This window comes from Rattus norvegicus, chromosome 1 (assembly GCF_021556685.1).
Source record: "Rattus norvegicus strain SHRSP/BbbUtx chromosome 1, alternate assembly SHRSP_T2T, whole genome shotgun sequence".
NCBI lineage: Eukaryota > Metazoa > Chordata > Mammalia > Rodentia > Muridae > Rattus > Rattus norvegicus.
In genome coordinates this window covers 60,367,072-60,377,243 of record NC_141534.1, presented here as the reverse complement: position 1 = coordinate 60,377,243, position 10,172 = coordinate 60,367,072, and the positions used below count along the sequence as shown (strand labels likewise).

General features: G+C 43.5%; 1 long non-coding RNA gene across 2 annotated transcripts; it reads left to right on the top strand.

Moving 5' to 3' along the window:
• The first annotated feature begins 534 nt into the window (after positions 1–534).
• LOC148007057 (uncharacterized) lies at positions 535–9,928 on the top strand. 2 transcript variants are annotated; one of them, XR_015646149.1, is made up of 4 exons: positions 571–647; positions 1,025–1,174; positions 2,571–2,693; positions 7,260–9,928. It is a non-coding gene; the product is annotated as an uncharacterized LOC148007057 (long non-coding RNA). The 2 variants fall into 2 exon arrangements; XR_015646148.1 differs by lacking the exon at positions 1,025–1,174 and having other exon boundaries at positions 535–647.
• The last annotated feature ends 244 nt before the right edge of the window (positions 9,929–10,172 follow it).

Genomic DNA, 10,172 nt, shown 5'->3' with positions numbered 1-10,172 from the left:
ACTCCCCAAACTACGCACAGATAAGCCATTGCCTTAAAGGTCTTCTGGCCATTCACGTTTCAAATGTAAGTGGCCACTCAGTACTGATGGAAGGAAGGTATGTTTTATTATCATGGCACAAGATACACTGATTCGTTCCAGCTGGCTGAAGGGTCAGTGGGATGTTGTGTCCCCTCACCCTCATGACTACTGTGCTTTAGCACGGGGAGCAGGACAGTGTCCAAATCTCAGGGTTTGAGTGAAATGTAAGGATGGAGTTGGGAAGTTGCTGGTCAAAGGATGTAAAGTTCAGATGAACAGGGAATGACTTTGAGTACTGTTACCTGTAGCCTATGACACTCAGCAGTGTCCTATAAATAATGCAAAGGAACTTTAAGAAAGGGGAAGCATGTTTGAGGGTTTAAAAAGCTGAGATGGGTATTCAATGCCACAGTAAATTTATTTGTATTTTACAAGCACTGTAAATGCGAAGGATCCTGAAAGGTAGCCTGGAAAACTCCAGTGTATGGGCATAGAGCTCATGCGCGCGCATGAGTGGCCAATGAACGATACCCGCCCCTCCTCTCTCGGACTTAGCCACGCCCTTCATTAGTTCCTGAGGGGATTTTTCAGAACAGAGGTTATGGCAGTTTCACCATCCAATTCCAGTGAGTATGAGGGGAGCCCATGGAGTTTGAAACCACTCCTTTCTGCTCTCAGGGATGTGGGGAAAATAAGAGAATTTGGGTTGGCTTAGTAGCACTATTTTGTGAGTCTTAGCTTGAGTTCCCTCGGGATGGAGACCAACTGCTTCTTTTCCGAATCTTAGGGAAGTTGACATGTTTTCTCCCAACTGTCCTTATGGCTCCTTCCTCCATCTCCCGCTTGGGGCTTCTCTGGACTCTCATTTGCTGCATCAACAAATGAAGGTTCCCTGACTTGGCACCTCCTTATGCTGAACATCAGCAGACTCCATACTGAGCAGGATTTGGGAGTACAGCTGTTAATACCAATAATTATGTAACCGTACTCGTTGCCCTCTTAGAGAACACCGCAGAAAAATAGATTGATAAAAGTGAACAAAAATATAAACATCATGTGTGGTAATGGCTCCCAAGCAAAGAATCTGAACCTTACAGCAGCCCCACCTAAGATTTATGAACAGGAAACCGGGAAGAGGAATGACATTTGAAGTGTAAGTAAAGAAATGTATCTATTAAAAAACAAAAAAAGACAAACAAAGAGGTCTATGCTGTGAATATAATCAGAAAGATGATCTTATCTGCCTCTTTTGTGTGTGTGTGTGTGTGTGTGTGTGTGTGTGTGTGTGTGTGTGTGTGTGTGTGTGTGTGTGTTTTACCTTGACTTCCGTAGTCAATGGAGTTCAGATAACTGTAGGAATGCATTTTATGGTTTAGAGGCACTGATAGGATCATTCCTTTACTTATGCTCCCCCTACTAGTTTTCTCACACATATCTCATCAAGATTTAAGCTGTTATGCATCCATAAAACTTAATGCTTACTAAATCATTTTAACTTTCCTATTCTTTTCATCTTCATTAATATTCCTGGTACCTAAATAATACAATCCTGTCAAAGGTGTTTCAAATTTAGCTGGTAGACTGATACGCCTCTTAAAACACATGACTTAGGAAACAAGCTAACCTACATTATGGCTGATTGGTGCATTGCAAAACAGATTAATTCTAAATTAAATATATTAGACTATTTAAAATAGTCCTGCTTTAATATTTGTAATCATATCAAACTTTAAATATGGGATTATAAAGCCTGTGATTTGACTGTACTATACTGCATTCTCCATATAGATTTTTACATGAATTACTGAAAATTTCTTGGCAAAAACTTACTATGTGAGCACCTTTATAACTAATACCACTGGGGCTTTTCCATTTAATGGTTATGTGAACCGTATGTTTAAATACAGGTAAAAGGAGATTTACACTTAGCAGCCAACTAAGTAACCTGGATGTAGTCACTTATATTCACTGAGTAGTTGCTTGTAGAAGGGAGCGCAAACTGCAGATCAGGTATTTCAAGGAGCTCTCTTGGTATAAACTTAGGCCTAGCTAATTTGGCCATAGGGAATTCATGGTCCTTCTGATACTTGATCAGTCCAAGCCAAACTTCCTACACAAAAGTTCAGGATGCAGTTCCTCCTGTCTCTATGTCTTTTTTTTTTATTAACTTAAGTATTTCTTATTTACATTTCGATTGTTATTCCCTTTACCGGTTTCTGAGCCAACATCCCCCTAACCCCTCCCACTCCCCTTCTCTATGGGTGTTCCCCTCCCCATCCTCCACCATTACCACCCTCCCCCCAACAATCACATTCACTGGGGGGTTCAGTCTTGGCAGGACCAAGGGCTTCCCTTTCCACTGGTGCTCTTACTAGGCTATTCATTGCTACCTATGAGGTTGGAGCCCAGGGTCAGTCCATGTATAGTCTTTGGGAAGTGGCTTAGTCCCTGGAAGCTCTGGTTGCTTGGCATTGTTGTTCACATGGGGTCTCGAGCCCCTCGAGCTCTTTTAGTCCTTTCTCTGATCTTATCTGCCTCTTAAAATTCAGTTTTTAGCAGGTGTGCTTCCTGACCAAAGAAGTCAGATGAGTGCATGAGCAGCACCTTCAAGGACAAGGCTTGGATTCCCAGGAGCAGACAAGGAACTCTGTGGGCATACTCCAAGGAATCTGGTGAGAACCACAGCCAGCATTTTGGATCTTTGCAAATTTGCCTAAGTGTACATTGAAAGAAGAAACCTCTATTCTGGCAACTAGTGCTACATTCCTTAGGGAGAGCACAGCTCTGCCTGCTTCAAGCTCAAGCTTAGCTATCGGGAAGCTTCCCCCTGGGACTGGACCTTGGCACCTAACTCAGGACCACTTTACCTCACCTTGAGAGATAGACTTCCATCCACCCCAAGATAGACAAGACTTCCATCCACCCCACGACAGAGCTGGGGTTAGAGCAGCGACTTTCAGGCTCTGGAGCACACCAAGAATGCACACTCCAGTGTTTGCGGGCTGCAGGCAGAACTAAGCAGAGGTTTCTGTTGGCTTCCGTTTGGAGGACTGGGGTCCAAGAGTTGGCTCCAGTTCTCCTCCGTTTGTAGGTAGCTGGTTCCTCTTGGTGCCCTGTGGTCTCTCTCTGCCTCTTCAAGTGTCTGTGACTTTAGGGTCCCTTTCATAAGGACACCAATGTCATTACAAGAGAGACCACCTTTCAGGTTTCCTTGAATGGATCACGTGGAAGGCATTGTCTTTAAGTGTCACCTACTAAGTGCCAGGGACTTCATCCTTCACCATATTTATTGCTTTACAACTTGTCCAAGTGAAGGTAGTGAAGAGAGACTCATAGGGTCAGAGCATACCTGACAGAACTATCTCACCATGCCCCATTCTAATTGGACCAGACTTTGTAAATGTGTCCCAGGTCTTTCTGGCACTGCTGTCCATCATTGTTCTCACAGTATAGCTCTGTCATTAACGGGGGGAAACTGAACAAAAGGCATCTCCTCAGAAAGGAAGAACAAGGCAGTCGACTTGTAGATGGAATCCTGTTATAAATGGCAGAGACCCTAAGGAATCTGCTAAAGTTGAGCACTCAACAGTGAGTTATACAAGACCAATGAATATAAGCTCTGTCAGCAGAAATAAAGCATTTCTATATCCTAGCAGTAAACAAAACAAAATAGGGGAAAATTTCTATGTTGTACACCAACTTTTATAAAAATCAAAAATATTTTGTAAATAATTTGGCCAAACACACACTAAACTTTTAACTATAGCTTCTATTTTTGTTTGAAATCTAGGAAGTAAGTAAATTTCATCAAAATATTGCAGAATAATTCATAATCAACTGAATACATTTAGAAATTAACAGTATAGAACTCATAGGTTTTCATTACTCAGTATATAACTCACAGGTTTTCAAACTCATACCGTGGGTTTTCTTTACCAATCAGAGTTTAGAAGTGCAGATAATGCTGTCTCCAGGTAGTCACATATACTCTGTGAGAAGATTCAGAGAGTTAATTCTCTAACAGGAGGGTCCGCATCCCAATCTGGAGACAGAATTCCCTTCAAGAGGGTCTAAATCACTTGCAGGTATGAGTAGCCCCCTCAGAGGAAGGACTGAATCTCCTGCAGGCGAGAATGACAAAAATGAGAGGATCCATAGGAGGAGGGACTTACTTTCTTCTCTGATGAGACTGGAGCACCAGCAGGAATTTGACTCTGTAGTCTGAGAGATTATTTTCAGTATGATGTTCTGAGTTCCCTGAATCCACAGCTGGAGCACCGAGCCACCATCAGGAACACTGCACCTGGACCAGTTGTCTAAGGGAATTAAATACGAATTTCACTTCTTTGGCTTATAAAATCCCACCATGCTCTAGCTTCCTTCCAACATCCACCTTTCATTGCCCACCATCTCAGCTTCTCCCACAGAGCCTGGCTGCAGGTTAAAGAAAAAAGGGTAGTTGAATTGGAACCAGAAAATGCTGTTCTGTCCCTGAGACTGGCATAGGTAATCTCTGTCCTGTAGACTGATTGACTGATGAGACACATGTGAGTGTTTGCTTTGCATAGTCTACTGCAGTTGCAAAAGATTAAAAGAACGGTAGCTTTCCTTTGATGGTTGGTCCGCTCCAGTGTGGTGCACATTTGGTGAGTCATCCATTAGTGGAACAGAGATTAATCCTAAATTTTTCATCCTCGTGATCAGACGTATTTAAGGAATAATCCATTAATGATATATCCATCAGTTGGGTCTGGACAACTTTGTTGTACTTTTTAAGCATGATAAATCCATCCATATTAATTTTAATTAATCTATAGATATAGTAGTCACCTCCTACACCCAAAGACTTGGTCTAAATACGTGCAAACTCAGGTGATGAGATATGGTTTCTCAGACACCCCCACAGCATGCCACACTGCAGGGTGGATGCTGCACAGTTCAGATGCAGACGTTTCCTGTTTGGCTGAGTGTTCAGTGTACCCTTCACCTTCTCACAGGCTCTTCTGACACTCTTCTTACACAACCTCCACTGACACTCCAGTTGTTTATTTTCCTTGGATTTTTGTTTTTAAGTGTAGTGCTCTTTTTTCAGGGTCCCAATTCTTGAAGGCATTGTATCCCCTGCATATAAACAGTCTGCCTTGTCTTAAATTGGTACCTGTGTGTGTGTCTGTGTGTGTGTCTGTGTGTGTGTGTGTGTGTGTGTGTGTGTGTACAGCCACATATTTCATGATCCTACCCATAGCTGACCCACTCAGAACACATGCAGGAGGTGGGAACATGAAATAAAAATAAAGGAGTAAAATGCTAGGTGCAAGGGAGATAGGAGCAGAGCATCATGAGGAAGAGTCCAGAGTCCAGGGAGGCAGGGTGTGAAAGTACAGCAGCATCTTAAAGGGGCTGCCAGTTCTTAGGGTGTGGGGATCAGGTGCGTTAGGAGCACAGGAAGATGTTGAATGTGATGAGCTTTCAAGTTTAACTACTGTCTGATCTCTGCAGTGCCATCACTGGAAAAGTGATGTAAGTAGTACCTAGTGCCCTAGTCAAATCACAGACACTTTCACTGTCAGATCCCAGTGTGCTGGGAACCCCTACCCTGGGAAGTCCTCAGGGGTGTAAGGAGCATGCACTGGTTTCCTTTGTGTTGTACTCACCATGAGTGAGGAAATATTTGTCTGCACCTCTTCTGGAAGCAGAGATAGTAAACATGGGTGACACTCCTGATAGCCTATCTGTATAAAGTTTTGGCTTCAGTGGTGTTAGCTCTCTGGCTAAAAGATCTAATCTAACAAGTCTTAAGATTTCACAGATGAGGGAATTATGAAAGCAGTTAACTGAAATACATACACTGCTATTCTGAATTTGAAACAGGCTTCAACCTGACACTCTTCATCCTTACCCTCCCCAGACTTCTTTCTTTTGTCTACATACATTCCTAGTGGCGTCTCTGAGGACACAATTCTGACTTGTGACTGGGCCTGGGTCATGCTCATGGGTTGGGGAAGTAACAGATGACTACACTGGGGCCCCTGTATCCATGTAGCAAATGAAGTTCCACAGATCATGATTATAACTCTGGATACAGAACCCATTGCAGCTGAAATCACGGAACTCACGAGGGACTAAAGACCACTGACTTGCAACATGATGTTCATCTTTCTAAACCCCTCAACATTTCACCAAATAACCGGTATTCTAGAGTACCCCAGCACACACTGAGAAGTGTAGAGAGAAAGAATTTCATGTCTATGTTCCTCTGCCCATGAGAAAGAAGTTTCAGGACAGTAAATAGGTTTTGAGGGTAAGTTTCTCTTTTATAAACACCATTCTCTCTCTCTCTCTCTCTCTCTCTCTCTCTCTCTCTCTCTCTCTCTACCTCACTTTCGATCTCTCACTCTCTCATGGGTGTGTGTGTCTCTCTGTGTGTGTGTGCATGTGTTTATGAATCTGTGTCTGTCTGTCTGTCTGTCTCTCTCTCTCTTTCTCTCTCTCAGTGTGTGCATGTGTGTGTGTGTGTGTGTGTGTGCGTGTGTGTGTGTGTGTGTGTGTGTGTGTGTGTGTGTGTGTGACAAACTGAAGGTGAGCTCAAGGTCTGCATGCCCAGTTGGAACAAGGATCCCATGTTGATTGACTCCCACCTTGACAAGTATCTTGTTGTTGGTATGACCAGCATGTGACCATTGGGACAAGATAGAAGTATTTACAAAGCCAACAGTTTTGACCGATTTATGCGAACTAGGGCAGATTTGAGAGTACACTTAAGAGTTTTAAACTTTGTTTGAAAAAACTAAACAGTGTTCTTGGAAGAGTTTCTTTGGAGTAGACCGCCAAAGGCCAAATTTTATCTGATTGTTGGTGAGCACCTGTGGGTTTTTATGTTCCTAATGGAGTATCCCTTAGGTTTGGGTCAGACAATGTATGCCTTATTATTTCCACTGTTTTTAACATCTCAAATGATGTCCCACGTTCTAGGTGCCAATCCACAAATGCCCACTCCTACATCTTCTCCCTCCTCCCTCCATTTTGCCACTATGATGCTGCTCCAAAACTCACCCAACTTTTCGATACCCACCACTCTAGCCTCCTCCTACGTTCGAGCATCACATCTCCACAGGACCAAGGGCCTTCCATCCCATTGGTTTCAAATAATGCCATCCTCTGATATATATTGGTTGGTGGTCTATTTTCTGGAAGCTCTGGGTCATCAGCCAGCATATATTGTTCTTCCTCTATTGCAGGACCTCCTCTGTCACAGGACATCCACTGTTTAAGCACCACCACTACCTCAGGAAGTCCACTGTCTGTGTGTCAACTCCACTGTTACAGGACCACAAGTGTCTCAGCACTTCAACTATCACAGCACTTCTACTGTTCAGGAGCTCAAGAGTCTCAGCATCTCAAGTGTCACAGGACCTCCTTTGTCCAAGAACTGGACTGTCCAAGCAACACTACTATTGCGGGACCTCCACTGTCACAGGACTTCCACTGTAGGAGCACTACAACTGTCTCAGGACACCCACTGTCCTATAACCTCCACTATCCCAGGAATTCCACTGTCGTAGCACCACCCGTAGCAACTAAAGTGTTTCAGGACATCAACTGAAGCAAGATCTCCCATGATTCTGCAACTTCACTGCCACAGGATCTCTACAGTGACAGGAATACCCCTGTATCAGCAATTCCAATTTTGCAGGACCTCCACTGTAGCAGAACCTTCAATTGTGCAGCAGCTCCACTGTAGGTAGATTGACCTCCATGATCTCAGTGCATCGATTTTCAAAGGACCTTCACTGTCACAGAACCGGCGCTATTTCAGTGCCTCCACTGTCGCAGGACCTACCTCTTCACAGGATCTGCACTGTTGCAGCAACTGTAATTTCAATTTTTCAAAGTCATTGCTGTTTATATTTGAGGCTGAATGAAATGTGATGCTACTTTTGAAAGCATAAGAATTTGTTCTATAGCTCTTGTGATAAATGCCGTGTGTGCTTGGACCAGTAAACTATGGAAGACTTCATGAGCTCATACCACTCTCCACCTCACTTTGTGGAAGCTGGTGTTTTTAGAGTGTGATAAACTTCAGGTGAATGGATGCATTCAGCTGCACCACGCTCTAGAGTGGGCTACACAGCCGACATATTGAATCCTTGCTGGGAAGAGAAGAAATCCAGAGGAGGGAGAAGGCTTGGGTTGGGGGAAGTATCATAAAATACTTAGAAGATATAAGAAGGTAAGAATTATGGGGAACTGGAAAACAGAGCCAGAGGAAGAATGAGCACAGAGCAAACTGGGAAGGACAAAGTACAAAGGCACTTGGGTTTTGCCATCTGCATGTTCTCTGGAAAATCTCCCTTGGCCTCATTTCTGGGAGAAAACTCTTCCTCCACCCCCTTGTAAGGTTTCATTCTTGAAGGAAAGCAGCAACACAACTTCATCAGTGAATTTCCCCATTGGAATTGGTTCATCCTTTAATGCCTCTGGGAAATCCCCAGATGGGGAATGTCCTGCTCTCTGCTGAAGGACAGCAGGAAAGTAGGTTGTCCTCTGTTTTCTCGTTGCTACAGCTCTTCCAAATGTGGCTTATTGGCGAGTGAAGACACAGGACACTTCCGGTGTGTATGTATGCTTTGTTCACTGTGGGTGTTGTCGGGAGTGTCCTGAAAAGAAGAAAGGCATGCCCAATGGCTCTTTGCTTCCTCTTTGACTAGCCTTATGATCATAGGGAGACACTAGGCCATTGGAAGATGAGGAGAACAATGTGTCTATGTTGTGTTCACTTCTATTCCTATTTAGTCCTAGAGGGAAATCAGCAAGGGTAGAGAAGGGGACCGTAACTGGACAAAGCTGCTGAGCCTGTGTTGTGAAGCAATTCCTGTGTATAACTTGTTACATTAAGCAATAGGATGCCATGTTCTGTTTATACCTTTTTGATGCAATGAATCTATAATATTTTACCTCAAACCTCAATATATTACGTTTCTTCCTCTTTTGGAGAATCTGGCATGAGAGGGATCACTTCTTCATAAGGATTTGTGAACCTCTTCCAGTTTTCATTGACCAGGGGTACATCATCACCTCTGTGACTGTCAGCCCATAGTTTGGATTTACTTTCAGTAATAGGCTAAGCTGTCTCTTCTGACAACCCACAGTGAGCAGGGTACACACCTGCTACAACTTGTCTTCTGAACTGTTGTATGTCAACAGAGTCAAATACAACAGTGAAATATAAGCCTACTCCTAAGATCCATATGTTGGTTTTTTTTTTTTTTTTTGCACCACCATAAAGTTGTCCTAGGAAGAGATCAGGTGCACCAATAGGGTAAGCACCATGCTGCCAGTTCAGCATTTGCCCAGATTTGTCTTGAGTTGAAGGCCAAAGTCGATGCTTTTGACTTTTCTGTTCTTCTTTAACAAAATATAATCTGGTTTCAGGTCACTGTGAACTTATACAGTGCCCATAGCCATAGATAAAGCCTGCTAATATTTGCCTAAATATTTCCTTGGCTCCTTCCTCCTCTCGGTGGAAAGACTTTCAGATGTATTTGTAAAGCTGTAAAATTTCAACCAGTTTCACGATAAGTTATTAGAATTGTCTCAGACTCAATTGGAGAAGCAAGATGATGTTGGGGTGGATGAAAAACTTCATTATATTGCCATGGTCATGTTTGGCTGGCACCATTGCTTCTTCTTTGCATGCACTTTGATAACCCCTGTAGCAGAACTTCCACTGTCCCAGCACCTGAACTATCCCAAGACCTCCACAGTCAAGGACCAATATTGTGGTAGGGCGTCTGTGGTCAGGCAACTCCTCTGTCTCAGACCCTCCAAATTGCAAGACCTTTACGGGCACTGGAAGTCACTGTCCCTAAACTTCCACTGTTGGAGTACCTCAACTATAACAAGGACCTCTACTATTGTACAATCCCCTTGTCATAGCACGTCTATTGTTACAAAGTAGTCCACTGTCAAAGGACCTCAAGGGTCTCAGCCTCTCCACTGTTACAGGATCTCTACTGTCTTAGGACCACTGCTGTTGGAGGACCTCCTGTCTCTCAGCAACTTCAGTTTGTTGGAGCTCTCCTATCAGAGGACATTTACATTTGCTGTACTTCCAGTGTCACAGCTGTTATAAGAACCTCCATTCTCACAGG